We start from the raw sequence: 16,150 nt of genomic DNA, 5'->3' as shown, positions 1-16,150 counted from the left end.
AAGGGACCCTACTGAGACAAATCAAACAGCAAAAGGATATAGTGACACTTGACCCAGCAAGGGATCACGGATCATATGCAGCATGTAACAGAGTTCTATATGTTCACGTCACCGCCAGGACACCGAGAGGAGTGGAAGGAGAGCTAGATGAGGGCTGAGTGGATTAGCAGGAACAGGAGATGAGGAGAGAGACCAAGAGGCCTTTGCACTAGAGTTGTCCAAACGGCTAGCAGAGAGCGGTGTGGATATAGCATGGTATGCGAGGGTGTCCACATGGTTTGATAGTCATGGCATTCAGATGGACAAACCTCCCCCCTTTCAGTACAGCATGGATGCACTGCCTAAGCTGATCCCACGAGATGAGATCAAACGTATCATACGGTTGGACCTCCTCCAGCCACATACGTCTCGGGCTTTGTTGGGGGGGGGGGGGGGGGGGGGGAGAGACCAGGAACTCCCCACCAAGATCCAAGTCTACCATGACTTCTTGAGGGTCTTGGAGTATGGTATCGTCATCAGACCTCAGTATCTCGAGGATAGTAGAGTCTCACATGCACTGAGGATTGCCATCGGACAGTTACGAGTTTCGTCACATCAACTGAGGATTGAGGCAAGGATAGCTGCGGCCATACCAGAGAGCAGAGGATCTATAGACTATGCACCATGGAGGAGGTCAAGACAAAGGAGCATTTTCTATGTGTCTGTCCAGTCTATAGGACACTAGGTCCTAGGGTTCTCTTTTATAGTACTTTGTACTTTCATTTTCATTCTTCTAGTTGATGTGACTGATGTGAACAAAGAGCGGAAGCAAGAGTGAGAGGGAGAGTGGAAAGAGAGAGCACAAGTTTTGTGGAAAGCAAAAAAGTCTACTGTGTGACTTCCCTTATTGCCTTTTATACAAAGAAGTCTACTGTGTGACTTCCCTTATTGCCTTTTATACAAAGAATAGATAAGGTGATGACGTGGCATTATAAGTACCACTTATACAAGGGATAGCACATTGTGCCTTTATCCTCAACAATCTCCCACTTAAAGGCAATGTGCCCAAAAAGAGAAAGAAGTGTACATAAAAACATATACACAAAATACAAGAGAATCTCAACATGAGAAACTCAGCCAACACCCATCTGTACTCTGCAATGTGCAAAGCGTTGCGGGTTAAGACTCTTGGTCAAAAGATCTGCAGGATTGTCATGAGTGTGCACTTTGACAAACCGAATGCGCTTATCCTCAAGTACCTGTCTGATAAAATGATATTTCACCTCAATGTGTTTCGTTTTGGCATGAAACACAGGATTCCGTGCTAGCTAAATAGCACTCTGACTATCACAATGCAAAATAGGAACCTCTCCTGATAAACCAATATCTCCCACTAGACGAGATAACCATATGGATTCTTTGCACGCCTCTCTGGCTGCAACATATTCTGCCTCTGTGGTAGATAAAGCAATGCATTTTTGCAGCCGAGAGATCCATGAAATAGCACCACCACCTAAGGTGAAAACATATCCTTCTTTGGTCTACACATCCTGCAAAATCTGAGTCTGTGAACCCATGAAGAACCAAGTCTTTCTTCCCAAAGCAAATGCACACATGCATTGTGCCCTTAAGATATCTCATGATACCTTTCACGGCTTCCCAATGCTTCTTGCCAGTGTTGCCATATATCTACTGACAACTCCCACTGCAAAGGCAATATTTGGACGTGTAGCCACCATTGCATACATGAGACTACCAACCGCGAATGCATAAGGAGTCTTGGCCATTTCAGCCCTCTCATCATCTGACTGTGGGCTGTCTTTTTGACTGAGTTTCACATATGGAGGTAATGGAGTATTAAGAATCTTTCCTCCCTCCATATTGAAACGCTGCAAAACCTTGCCAATGTATTCCTTCTGAGACAAATAGAGCAGTTTCTGATTTCTGTCCCGTATGATACGCATCCCTAAGATGTGATTTGCATCACCAAGATTCTTCATATCAAAGGTCTTATGCAATCCCATTTTCAGTGCATCAATCTCATACCGAGATTTGCCTGCAATAAGCATGTCATCAACATAAATGATGAGCAAAATAAGGCTACCATCCTTTGCTTTCTTGGTATAGAGACAGTGATCAACATCACTTCTCCTAAACCCTTGAGATTGCATGAAAGTATGGAATTTGAAGTACCACTCCCTTGGAGCCTACTTCAACCCATATAAGCTCTTTTTCAGCTTGCATACCAACTTTTCTTTGCCTTCACTGACAAACCCTTCTGGCTGTACCATAAAAGTTTCCTCATGAAGATCACCATGAAGAAACGCAGTTTTGACATCCATCTGAGACAAGTCCATGTCCTCATGTGCAACCAATGCCAAAACAGCCCTCAATGTTGTCATTTTCACCACAGGGGAAAAGATTTCATCAAAGTCAATGCCCTTCTGTTGCTTGAACCCCTTGGCAACCAATCTTGCCTTATATTTGTTCTCAGCATTAGGAGTGACCTTGATCTTATAGACCCATTTGCATGGTAAGGCATTCTTTCCAGTTGGTAGTTTCACCAAATCCCATGTCTTATTTTTGATAAGAGAATCCATTTCTGAATGCATGGCCTTCTCCCACTTTCTCTTATCATGCCTTCTCATTGCTTCCTGATAGCATGAAGGCTCACCACAATCTGTCAACATGACAAAATCAGCCACATAGTTCTGTCCTGGAACAAACCTATCAGGAGGTTTGGATACTCTGGTGGATCTCCTTACCCAATCATCTTGATTGGCTGGCTGTTCAGCTATCTGTGGCATATCAAAGGCAATTTGATTAGGCTGATTCTCAGCCTTTATTCCCTGTGCATTAGGGACATTTGCAGCATCACCTTGCTGCATATTATTGGGCATATTTTGCTGTCTATTCACAATGATTTCTTCAAAGACAACCTTCTTATTTTCTGATTTTTGTGAGGGCTGCCTGTGCATGCTTTCCTCATGAAAAATCACGTCATTGCGGCGTATAATCTTCCTTCCAACGGGATCCCACAATCTATACCCCATTTCACCACTATCACCATATCCAATAAAGATGCATCTATTTGACATTGGTTGGAGTTTGTTGCGCTGATCTTTTCGTACGTGCACATACGCATCACAGCCAAACACTCTCAAGTGTTTATATGAGGGTGGCTTGCCATACCACTGTTCCTCAGGTACTTTACCATCCAACCGCTTATTCGGTGACCTATTGATGACATGAATGGCTGTTTGAACAGCCTCTGCCCAAAAACCATAGGGTAAGGCAGCATGAGACAGCATACTACGGACTCTATCTTGAATAGTCCGATTTGTTCGCTCTGCAACTCCACTCTGTTGAGGATTATGAGGGCTTGTGAATTCCCTCTTTATCCCCTTTTTGTCACAAAATTCCTGAAATATTTTGGAGACATATTCTCCTCCATTATCAGAGCGTAAGCATTTTAACTTCTTGCCTGTCTGATTTTCAACCAAGGAAACAAACTTTTGAAAAGCATTAAAAACTTCATCCTTCCTCTTGATGAAATAGACCCACACTTTCCTTGTGGCATCATCTATAAATGTAACAAAGTATTCATGACCACCCATAGACAACTGAGGCATTTGGCATACATCACTATGTACCAAATCTAAGGGTGTCAATCTTTGTTGCAATGTCACTTTATGTGGTGACTGTGAATGCTTACCAAAAATGCAATGCTCACAATGCTTAAATTCTGAAAATTTCAGAGACAGTAAATAACCCAATTGAGACAGTGCTTGCATTCCTTTAACATTCATGTGTCCTAACCGGCCATGCCACAATGTAACCTTTGGCACCTCAGTTACGGCAACCACATGATTCTTTACATCAGAAACATGCAAAGCATACAAAGTATCACACTTATACCCCTTTGCAATGACTCTGGCTCCCTTGGTTATCTTCCACCTACTATCACCAAACACAGTGTAGTAGCCTTGATCATCCAATTGACCAGTACTAACCAAGTTCTTTTTAAGCTTTGGCACATGCCTAACATCATGTAGCATAAAATGTGTGCCATCAGCAAATACAAGTTTCACATCTCCAATCCCTTCAATAGAGCATGCATAATTGTTTCCAAGATGCACAACACCCTGTGAACCACCATTATATGAGCAAAACCACTCCCTGTGTGGTGTCACATGGAAAGAAGCACCCGAATCAATGATCCAAGTGGTCATATCACTATCATCATCAGTGATCAAAGCATGTGCATCGAGTGATGAAACAAAAAGAATGTCATCCTCACTCTCATGAGTGACTGCATTTATCTCTTTAAACTTCACACCACTGTTACTGCTCTCTACATGTTGCTTGCCTTTATCGTCCTATCAAGGAAAAGGGGGTGAAGCCAAATAATATGTCTGATGATGATTGGGAAAGTGTTGATGAATTGGCATGTTCCACAATTATGCTTTCTATTTCAGATGTGCTCTTGTTCAATATTGAGAATGAGGACACTGCATGGGATATGTGGAGAAGGTTGGAAGATTTGTATGCTCAACAAAGTGCAGCAAGCAAGGTTTATTGGCTTAAAAAGCTCATGGATCTCAGGATGAAGGAGGGCATGACTATGAGTGTGCACCTAAATGAGTTTAACTCTATCATCAAGCAGTTATCAAATCAGAAATTCAACATTGATGATGAGTTTAAAGCAACTTTCTTGCTTTGTACTCTTCCTGAGAGTTGGGATATTTTCAGGACAGCTTTGAGGAATTCAAATCCTATTCTTGTGTATGCAGATGTTGAGAGCCAGCTCCTCATGGAGGAGATGAATAGGAAGAATAATGCTTCAAGTAAGTCTTCCACTGCCCTTAACACAAGGGGAAGACCTCAGCATAGAGGTAATGACAGCCAAAGGAACAAATCCCGCAGTAAGTCACGTCCTAAGAAGGACATTGAGTGCTTTCATTGTGGAAAGAAGGGGCACATGAAGAAAGATTGCTTTAAGTGGAAAAAGGAGCAAAAGAAGGGCAGCAACAACAATCAGGATGCCACTCTTTTTTCTCAATCTTCTTTGCCTTCTCTTTAATCAATGATGGAGCCTCATATGTAACATCTCCTCTCTACTCTCTCCCTCTGCACATGTGATATCGAGTCCACGTACCAAAGCCGTTGGGGCTATATTCCTTTCCTTTCAAATTCAAAGTGACATCAGAGACCCATGCTCTAATCTCAGAGTCCTTTAGACTAGCCCCCACATTAGTTGATTGCTTCATAATCCTACAAGAAAAGATAATGAAGAATTTAGATACATACAACTAAAGTGCAATATACAAGGCTTGATACAATAAATGTGGGAAATAGCCCAAAAGGCTTTGTAAGGCTCTATATGGCAACAATAAATGTGAAAAATAGCTGAGAGGGCTTTACAAAGTATTTTATAGCAATAAATGTGGGAAATACCCTAGAAGGCTTTACAAGTTGAAGAAGCACATTGTAGCACTGCTTTTGCCAAATGGCAAAGTTGTGTGCTCCTTCTAACTTCTTGATGTTAAGAAGTGAACCACCTTCACTCCCACTTGAAGCCATGTCTGAGCAAATAAAAACAGCAAAAGCCAAATAAAATAGCAACCAAAATTTGTTCTCTACAGGAGAGAACTTGCAGCCAATATACCTTCCACCTTTGAATGCATAAATAGTCCCAAAACTGTAATAAATTTCCTGCACCACTATGACTCCAAAACTGAGTCAAATATGCCTGCAAGACTGAGTGCAACTCACTCAAAAATCTGTCCCAACTTGTGACAGAGATAGAGGCATCCAAAACTCAGAGAAACTGTCCCAAAATGACAACCAAAACAGTCATAAAACTGCAGCAAACAGTATTCTTGTTTTTCTCAACATAAAAGCATTCAAATTGACATCCAAGATACTATTCCAGTGTCACAAAGAGTTGCTGAGCACTTGTGCACCAAAAGCCCCAATTTTTGAGGTCAAAAGTCAAACTTTGACCACCACAAATGTGCACAATCCAAGCATAAAGCAAATCAGCACCACTTTTGCAACAATGTCAATGCATCCAAGTGCTCCAAGCACTGTTTCACAAAGGCATAACCTCTGGCATCGAGCTCGAGGAATATTCTTGGAATATTTTAAATTCTTTGAGATTCCCCCTTCCAATGTGTCCCAAACAGAAAATTTCTTGCTTCAATGTGCAAGAGCAAGCCTTCCAATGCATAAAATTGCAAAAGCCCCAAATTTCTCTGCCTTATCCACTGCCACGTGTCACTTTTTGACAGGCTGAACCCTAAAAGTGATGATATCTCAGCACCACGAAGGCGAAAGTCAACCAAACTTGGCAGACAGTGTCCCTTCAAGTAGGCGACCACTTTTATGATGTCAAAACAGCAGTAAAATGTGTGAAATCCACAAATCTGCAACTTGCCCTGTGGCTGGAAACTGAGAATCAGCAAGAGCTTTGCAACAGTCAAGCAGAATCCAACCAAACTTGGCATGATTCCTCTCCAGGAGTAGGCGACCACTTTTAGTGCAAAAGATTGGAGAAAAAACCCAAAAGAGATAGGCGAAATTCAACTCCTGTGTGGCTGAAAGGTGTCGCCCTGCTTCAACTGCACCGGATCTAATGTAAAGTACTACAAATGAAGTCGCCCTGCTGTAGGAGGTGTAGCAATACCAAGAGCTCCAACTGGAAAGTGTCCTTGACCACTTTCTCGCTGTATTTCGCTTGCTACAGCCCAAAAACCAGTCAAAAATGCTGAAAAACAGCAAGTACACTCACCCAAAAGGTGTCTCCAGCTAGGAGCACGAGAATAGAAGTGATTCCTTCTAACCTCCAGCCAAGATCTCTCCCGCTCTAGCAACACTCAACTCAGATAACTGATCACAGATACAATACTCACTCAGAGAAAACTTAGACAGAGAGAGAATATATTCATCCACCGGATGGTGGGCAGAAAACTGGCTCCAGGGGAGCAATACAAAACTCAGCCAAGTGCTGAGACAAACTGAAGGAATTCTCTCTGTCAGAAGATGCCAAATCTGAGTGCACAGCACAGCCTAAAACAGAGGCTTTCTTTCCTGCACTGGATGCCAGAATGAAGGGAAGTGTGGGCCTTTTATAGGCACTGCCCAGGCCTGTTGGTATGGCTGACCAACAGGGTCGGTTCCCTGACTGGGGACCGACCAGATCAGTCTGGAAAACCGACCAGGATCGGCCCTGGTCGGTGGCCCTGGTTGGGCCGACTGGCCCTGCCACAGGCCCCTATAAAAGGGTGCCCTGTGCAGCCAGTCCTTTGCATCTAGGAAGGCATGGAGCCCCCTCCAAATCTCTGCTGTTTGCTGAGTCTCTCTTTCCCATCCCTCCTTACCCTCACTGCCCCTTGTCCCCACAAAACAGGGGGCTCACAGGTGGGAACAATGAGTCTCTAACACCCCCCCTCAATGTCACAACTGTGGGCCAATCCCCATGCGTTTGATGAGGTGCTCCATCTGTTCTCGAGGGAGTGCCTTCGTGAAAAGGTCGGACAAATTGTCGGCGGTCGGGCAGTAGATAAGCTCGATCACGTCGTCGATGATGAGCTCTCGAACAAAATGATAATGAACTTCGATGTGTTTGGTTCTTGGCAATAGCTATGCATCTGATTGTCACACATCAGAACTGTCGCATTCTCCTGACACACATCCATGTCCTCCAGAATCCACCGTAACCACAATGTCTCACAAGCGGCTGTACACGCGGCTCTGTACTCTGCCTCTGTAGATGAAAGGGACACTGTGGCTTGCTTCTTACTTAGCCAAGAGATGGCTCCATATGCAAGTAAGAAACAATATCCTGTCGTCGACCTTCTGGTGTCCACATCACCTGCCCAATCACTGTCACAGAACCCACCTAGTTCAATGCCTTTGGTGTAGCTGATCCCAAAGGTGCAAGTACCCTTCGGATACCTCAGCACACGTAAACCTGCATTCCAATGATTCTTCCTGGGAGAAGCAGAAAACTGACATAATAGCCCAACTGCATAACAAATATCAGGGCGCGTATTGGTAAGGTAAAGCAAACTTCCTACCAATCGTCGATACAAAAGAGTATCAACCAGCTGAGATGTGTCGTGAACACTTAGCTTCAGCCCGACCTCCATGGGAGTTAATGCTGTTCTGCAATCCTCCATCTGAAATCTCTTCAGAATTTCTCTGCAATATTTCTCCTGTGAAATGAAGATCCTGTCTTTAGCCTGCTTTACTTCAATCCCAAGGAAGTAATGCAATAACCCAAGGTCAGTCATCTCAAACTCAAACATGAGTAGCTCCTTGACCTGTGAAATCTTCTTGACATGATCACCTGTCAAGATAAGATCATCAACATAGAGGGTGAGTACCAATCGCAATCCCTTCTCAACGAACAAGTAAAGGTTTGCCTCAGAAGGACTCCGACTGAGCCCTATCTTCTGAAAGAATATATCAATCCTTTGGTACCAAGCTCTGGGGGCCTGTTTCAGCCCGTATAACGCCTTCTTCAACCTGCAGACCTTTAATGGGGACACTGGATCTTGAAAGCCCGGTGGCTGCTCCACATATACCTCCTCCTCCAGGGTTCCATTAAGGAATGTGGACTTCACATCCATTTGAAAAATAGGCCACTGGAATTGGGCAGCAAGGGCAATCACTGTCCGGATAGTAACGATGCGGGCTGTGGGAGCAAAGGTTTCATCAAAATCCATGCCTTCAGTTTGAGCAAAACCTTTCACAACCAACCTTGCTTTATACTTATCCAAAGCTGCCGTCAGATTTGTATTTAAGTTTGTATACCCACTTAGTGCCGATGACTTTCCGTCGAAGGGGCCTGGCCACTAAGTCCCATGTATGGTTCTTCAGAATAGCATCCATCTCTGCCTGCATGGCAGCCTGCCATTCGGAATTGTCTTTCGCCTCCGCGAAGGTTCTTGGCTCAACAATCTGAGCCACCAAAGCAACATTCACGGATGGGGTCTTTTAAAGACGTTGAGACCGCCGCAATTCGGAACTGCTACTCTCAGGTAATGAGGTGACACGAGACTCTTCCAATGTCCGGAGGTACCATTGGGGCAACTTTTTCTGCTTCTCTGTGGGAGGAGGAACGGGAACTTCTGCTGGAACATCCTACTCTTCTTGAGTATCGGGTGGAATATCAGCTTTTGATTGGGTAACCTCTTGAATGGTCAATCTGGGACGGGGTGGGATCGGGGGTTGAACAATCTCCTCCTCCTCAATCTGAGGCTCCTCCTGGGGTTTAGGTTCTTTTTCCGCGAAGACAACATCACGACTGATGAGTATTTGCTTCTTTACTGGATCGAAGAGGCGGTAGGCCTTGGATTCTTCACTATACCCAACAAAGATATATGGTCTGCTTCGGGAATCAAGCTTGGTCCTATCTTCCTTGGGCACATGCACCCACGCGTTAGAACCAAAAATACGGAGATGAGAAATAGAGGGCTTCTTACCATAAAATGCCTCATATGGAGTCTTGTCCTTGACGGCCTTCGTCTTGGTCCGGTTGAGAATGTGTACCGCTGTATTGATAGCTTCACTCCAATAGGCTTTAGAAAGATTTCTCCCTCGGAGCATAGCAAGCCCTGTCTCGGTGGTGGTTCTATGCTTTCTCTCGGCTACCCCGTTTTTGCTCAGAAGTATGTGCCGTGGTGAGTTGTCGCTTGATCCCATGCTTGAGACAAAATGTATTAAACTCACTTGAGGTGAATTCTCCCCCCTTGTCTGTGCGAAATGTCTTGACATCTTCCCCTGTCTCCTTTTCAACTCTAGCCTTCCAGTCTTTGAATTTCTCAAAAGCCTGAGACTTTTTAGCCAAACAATATACCCAAGTCATTCTACTGAAATCATCCACAAAGAGAAGTGAATACCTGGATCCTGCCCATGATGCAGTAGACATTGGACCACAAATGTCGGCGTGAACCAACTCAAGTGGTTTGCTGGCCCGAAACGAAGCTTATTGTGGGAACTTATCCCTGTGCTGCTTGCCTTCAAGACAAGCCCTATAGACATCATCCTTGCCTATAATTGGTGGAAGTCCATCCACCATCTTCGACTTTGACATTTCAGCCAAGATTCCATAGCTGACGTGACCGAAGCGCTCATGCCAAAGTTTGGACTTTCCGTGATCATCATGAACCAACATTGCACTGAGACGGTACAGTCCATTCTCTTCAACACCCTGTGCCACCACTTGCCCACTCCCTTTGGATGTCACGGTAACCTTGCCATCTTGAAAAAGAACTGCCATGTTGTTTTTGTCCATCTGACTTACAGATAGTAAATTCTTGCAAAGGTCGGGTACATAAAGTACTCCTGAGATATCCTTCTCCTCACCCGCCGTGGTAATGAAAGGAACGCTACCTATGCCCTTCACAGGACATGTCCGGCTATCCCCAACAGAAACTTTGGAATCCGGGTGTGTACTGTCCATGGTTTTGAACCACGTCCTTCTGTTGGACATGTGCTTAGAAGCACCGCTGTCAACATACCAACCTTCTTTACCTTCACTAACTGCATAAGCTGAACAATGTTCACTGAGTAAGAATAACTGTCCAGTTGTCACATTGGCAGAATCACTCTTAGGCTCTTCTTTGTTTTTGGCTTCTCTTTTCCGCTTTCGATCCGCCTTCTTCTTCCGGCATTCTTTGGCGGAGTGACCAAGCTTTTCACAATAAAAGCACTTCATTTTCTTCTTACGTTCAGCGTCCTCTGATTTCTTGGAATCCTTTGACTTGCCTTTGCCATGCTTGTCTTTGGCAACCAATGCCTTTTCGTCGATTTGCGTAAAGAGTTTCTCTCGGGCCTCCTCCTGAAGTAGGAGTGGACAAAGCTCCTCAAAGTTGATTGGCTTTGTCCGTTGACCCGCAGTGACCGTAATCACAAAACTTTTGAAACTCCGTGGCAACTTGTGGAGTGTGAGTAATGCTAATACTCGAGTCCACCTTCTGACCAACTGCTGCAAGCTGGTCCCGCACAACTTTCACCTTCGTCAGATGATCATGAACACTATCACCCTCATTCATATCAAGGTTATAAAGCTGATGTTGCAGTGTGATGATACGAGCTGTATTATCGGTTTCATACAGCTCCTTCAGTATGGTCCATGCCTCTGAAGACGTTTCTGCCAACTGGATATGAGGAATCACAGAATCTGCTGTCGTGCCTATAAGCATTGCTGAGGCCTGAGCATCCCTCTCCTCCCATGCACAGAGTTCATCTGCATCTGCTTCAGCTAGAACTTCACCTCTCTTGTCCACAATATCCTCCGGCTTTTCTTCAGTCCCATTGACAATCTTCCACAACCTCCGTGCCAACATATGGCTTCGGATCTTGACTTTCCAGATTGGAAAGTTTGTACCATCAAGCTTTCCAGCTTCACCAAAATTAGGGATAAATGAAGAAGGAAGATGACTAGAGAAGGAGGAAGGACGAGCAATGGATGTAGAGGCTTCTGATTGCTGATCCATCTCGGTGAATAGCTACAGAACTTGAAAAACTGAAACAGAAATAAATGAACTGACCTTCTGTACTGAACTGAGCTGAAAACAGAGTTACCTTACAGCCAAGGAACTCCTTCCTTCAGAGAGTGTTATTGATGAGGAAGAGTCGAGAGCCTATGGCTCTGATACCATGTTAGAAAACAGAAGGAAAGAATCACTCTAACCTCCAGCCAAGATCTCTCCCGCTCTAGCAACACTCAACTCAGATAACTGATCACAGATACAATACTCACTCAGAGAAAACTTAGACAGAGAGAGAATATATTCATCCACCGGATGGTGGGCAGAAAACTGGCTCCAGGGGAGCAATACAAAACTCAGCCAAGTGCTGAGACAAACTGAAGGAATCCTCTCTGTCAGAAGATGCCAAATCTAAGTGCACAGCACAGCCTAAAACAGAGGCTTTCTGTCCTGCACTGGATGCCAGAATGAAGGGAAGTGTGGGCCTTTTATAGGCACTGCCCAGGCCTGTTGGTATGGCCGACCAGCAGGGTCGGTTCCCTGACTGGGGACCGACCAGATCAGTCTGGAAAACCGGCCAGGGTCGGCCCTGGTCGGTGGCCCTGGTTGAGCCGACTGGCCCTGCCACAGGCCCCTATAAAAGGGTGCCCTGTGCAGCCAGTCCTTTGCATCTAGGAAGGCATGGAGCCCCCCCCAAATCTCTGCTGTTTGCTGAGTCTCTCTTTCCCATCCCTCCTTACCCTCACTGCCCCTTGTCCCCACAAAACGGGGGCTCACAGGTGGGAACAATGAGTCTCTAACAATTCCCGCGATGAAACTCCACAAAACAGCTGGGGGCAGTGAGGGAGAGAGGCTGGACTGCGTGGGCAGCAAGAACAAGTGACTTCCCGCGATGGAAAGGTCACACCGTGCGAGAGGAGGCTAGGGAACGAGGAGGAGGAGCTGGTGGGTAGGGAGGCTCTGATACCAATTGATGTGAACAAAGAGCGGAAGCAAGAGGGAGAGGGAGAGTGGAAGGAGAGAGCACAAGTTTTGTGGGAAGCAAAAAAGTCTACTGTGTGACTTCCCTTATTGCCTTTTATACAAAGAAGTCTACTGTGTGACTTCCCTTATTGCCTTTTATACAAAGAATAGATAAGGTGATGACGTGGCATTATAAGTACCACTTATACAAGGGATAGCACATTGTGCCTTTATCCCCAACAGTGACGGCTTCCACTTCTTGCTCCACTCTTGTGCATCCTTTTGATTTCATGAGCCTACACTGGTATCAAAGCACTTCCTTCCTTGACCTGCTCCCTACTCCTAGCTTCCTGCTTCCAGCTCCAGCTCCCGCACTTCAGCTCCATCGTCAAGCTTCAGCTCCCGGACGTCCCGCATAACTCCAACGCAACCTACTATCCGTACGCTTCCGTACAACCCCGTATAGTCCTACAAATTTTCGTACGACGCGTCAGCGCGCCCGTGCAATCATACGGATTTTCGTACCGTGCAACTTGTACAATCGTACGAATTTTCATACTTTGACGTCCGTACATTTCTGTACTTCAACGCCTTTACATTTCGTACCGATCAAACCATCCGTACAATTTCGTACCGGCCATAGCATTCCAAACATTCCGTACCGTCCAGAGCAAACATTGCAGTAGATCTGCAATTTTTTGTGACATTTGGGGCTTTTGCATTTGAGCTACAATTTTGCAGGTAGATTGCAGCTTTGCAGACAATTTGAGGCTTTTCCTGAATTTGCCCTATTTTTGGCTTACACGGATAGTGACTGGGCAGGTTGTTCTGACACCAGAGTGTCACATACTGGCAACTATTTTTTGCTTGGCAGTTCATGTATCTCTTGGCTCAGCAAGAAGCAACCAACAGTTGCCACATCCAGTTGTGAGGCTGAGTACAAGGCAGCCTTCACCGCTACAGTAGAGTGTGTCTGGCTTCAACAGTTACTTACAGATCTTGGTATTCGCCAGACATCCTCCACTATGGTCTACACTGACAGTTACAAAGTGCTTTGGCCATTGCGTGTAATCCAGTGTTTCATGCACATACCAAGCACATTGAAGTTCACTATCATTATGTTCGAGAGCCGTTGTCAGCAAGAGACATAGAGTTGTCCTACCTTCCCACAGAGAACAACATAGCATATATGTTTACAAAGGCACTTCCTCATCCCAAGTTCGAAGTCTTTCGACAGGATTTGCACTTGGTCCCCTTTGTTACATGATCTGGCATACCTTGTACATTCATAGGTGGCTATATTCTTTTGGATGAACATGTGCTACCATGACCAGAAAATACCAGGTATTCTGAGACATTTCCAGAATACTTCAGCCCATACCATGGAGGGGGGTTTGTAGGTCATCTTCTCATGGTCGTATTGATGCCCTCTGGACCCTGATATGTACCATGTAGCTTTAGTTATTGGCACTTAGGTCACCTAGTACTTTTAGTGTCTTATGACACCTAGTACTAGGGGTACCACTAGGACACTAGGTCTTGGGGTTCTCTTTTATAGTACTTTGTACTTTCCTTTTCATTCTTCTAGTTGATGTGAGGACTTCCACTTCTTGCTCCACCCTTGTGCATCCTTTTGCTTCCATGAGCCTACAAGAACCAAGAGTAAATGCTATCCATTCAGCCAACACCGGTGTATGGATGTGTGAACTGAATAGAGAGTAGGCATATTCATTGTAGAGTATGGACAGTGAGTAAAGAATTTTCTCCTTTATATAGACCATCTGATAGGAATTATAGGGCTGAAATAGAGGAGTGGGCAAAGAGCGTGACAATCTATAGTTTCTATAGACTAAGAAGCTCTTCATCGCAAAATCATCTATACCCAAGGTCTACCTAGTTCCATAAAACATTTGGGCGAGAGAATCGTTTTAATACTGACCAACTTGTTGAGAATATGTTTTAGCTTATTGAGCAGGTTATTATGAAGAGATTTCAGCAGCTTGGTATTCAAAACTTGAAGACAAAATTTAAGTTCTGATTCACAAGAGATCGTGTACTATCAAGAGAAGACTATTTGCAAATTATAAAGAGGTGATGCAAATGCAGAAGTAAAAGAGAAAAGCATACGCAAGAGAAAGAGACAAGAGAAAGATCCAGAAGAGGACTTCTGTCCATTCAAGCAGGAGGGAATGTCATAACAAGAGAAATCACTAATCCATGATTACTAGACATTAAAAGATTATTATATATTATATGCCAATGGTGTAACATGTATTTGCATTTATGATGGACACCGACCGATTTGTTATGGCGGTGGATCATCTCAGTAGATGGAACTAGTCGAGCTGGAGCCATTGCTTCAAATAGCATCAAATTTGGACATGTGACACTTATTCTATTAATAAAAATGTGCACACACGTGTCTAGGTCTTGGGGGCAATAGGAAGAGAAGGGTGCATTAAGGTGCGATGAATGGTAGATGCATGGGTCATAGGATAAGGGTAGGTACAAATGGGAAGATGAAACTTGAGTGTATCTCACGGGATATTAATGAAAGGGTATCACCTTTCTTTGTGAATCTCACGTAGCATTCTCTATTCGCCTTGCATTCATCCGCCATCTCTCTCACACCTTGCATGTAGGTCAAAATAGAAACAAGTACTCTCACAAGGGCGCTCTTCCCCATTGGAGGGCCGATAGGCATTCAAATTCTGCATGCATTGCACACATTTACGTTGTCGAGGAGTCTGGTTCTTCAAAGAGACTAGAGAGAGTGTTTTTAGGCCCACTTCCAACACATAAGCACAAAACCACGTCTCTTTGAATCTCTAGTTGAATCTCTAGTTTAACCAGCAACCTTATATGCAGAAGTGTTACATTAGAGAGGACTAGTGGACTAAGTTTGAGAGACTCCATGTCATCATGATATCTCATATGATTTGGGGGAAGAGATGTACTAGTGGACTAAGTTTGAGAGACTCCATGTCATCATGATATCTCATATGATTTGGGGGAAGAGCTGTACTAGAGTTTGCTGTGGGACCCCTCTAGTCTCCACACAAATGCCTCAGTCCATATTATTCATATGAAAGAATGAGAGAGAGAAAGAAAGAAAGAACGTCATATTAACATCTTCGGGAGGCCTCATGGGCCTATGAGACAAAGTCAGCAAAATAACTCGTACAAGCCGCTGTGTTTGAAGCACAGGGCTCGCTAAGGCCCTTGCTAGGTGCTAAGATAAGCTAATCATCTCAAAACTGAGAAACTCTCTCAAGAGACTCAAGTAGGTAGTGCAAAAGCTCCCAGGACATCTTCGAGGGTCGTTGTGGCCCTCTGGTGAGACGAAAAGATGTCACGTATCTGTAGCTATCGTGCTGTCAAGGGCGTGGTCTCTGAGATCTCTATATCCCATGAGCCATATCCAAGGCGACACCCCAGGTCGGTCTCCTTTGAGTACAGCAACAATGGGTTGGGCCTCTATCGTGCGTGCTCTATCACCCTCTGCGTCGTCACGATCTCCGAGGCCAAGCAACATCTCCGCCCATTGCTATCATGTCTGCTATATCCTCCTCCTCTACCCGCTATGTCGTGGGGCTGACTCGAAGGCATAGAAATCGATGACGTCTCTATGCTCGATTGATATCATGTGGTGCTGTCACCTTCTACTGTCTGATCTGGTGTAGCAAGGTCTCTCTATGTCGCTGCAT

At 44.7% G+C, this 16,150-nt stretch overlaps 1 protein-coding gene across 1 annotated transcript in view; it reads right to left on the bottom strand.

Annotated features, from left to right (window-relative positions):
• The window catches only part of LOC147890189 (callose synthase 9-like), a 243,601-nt gene that overhangs the window by 225,633 nt on the left and 1,818 nt on the right, over nucleotides 1-16,150 (bottom strand). The window lies entirely within an intron of this gene.

This window comes from Dipteris shenzhenensis, chromosome 19 (genome assembly GCF_047967505.1).
Source record: "Dipteris shenzhenensis isolate YYH24624 ecotype China chromosome 19, Dip_SZ_1.0, whole genome shotgun sequence".
Lineage (NCBI taxonomy): Eukaryota > Viridiplantae > Streptophyta > Polypodiopsida > Gleicheniales > Dipteridaceae > Dipteris > Dipteris shenzhenensis.
Note: the sequence above shows the minus strand (reverse complement) of the source record. Positions and strands in the feature narration are given on the sequence as shown.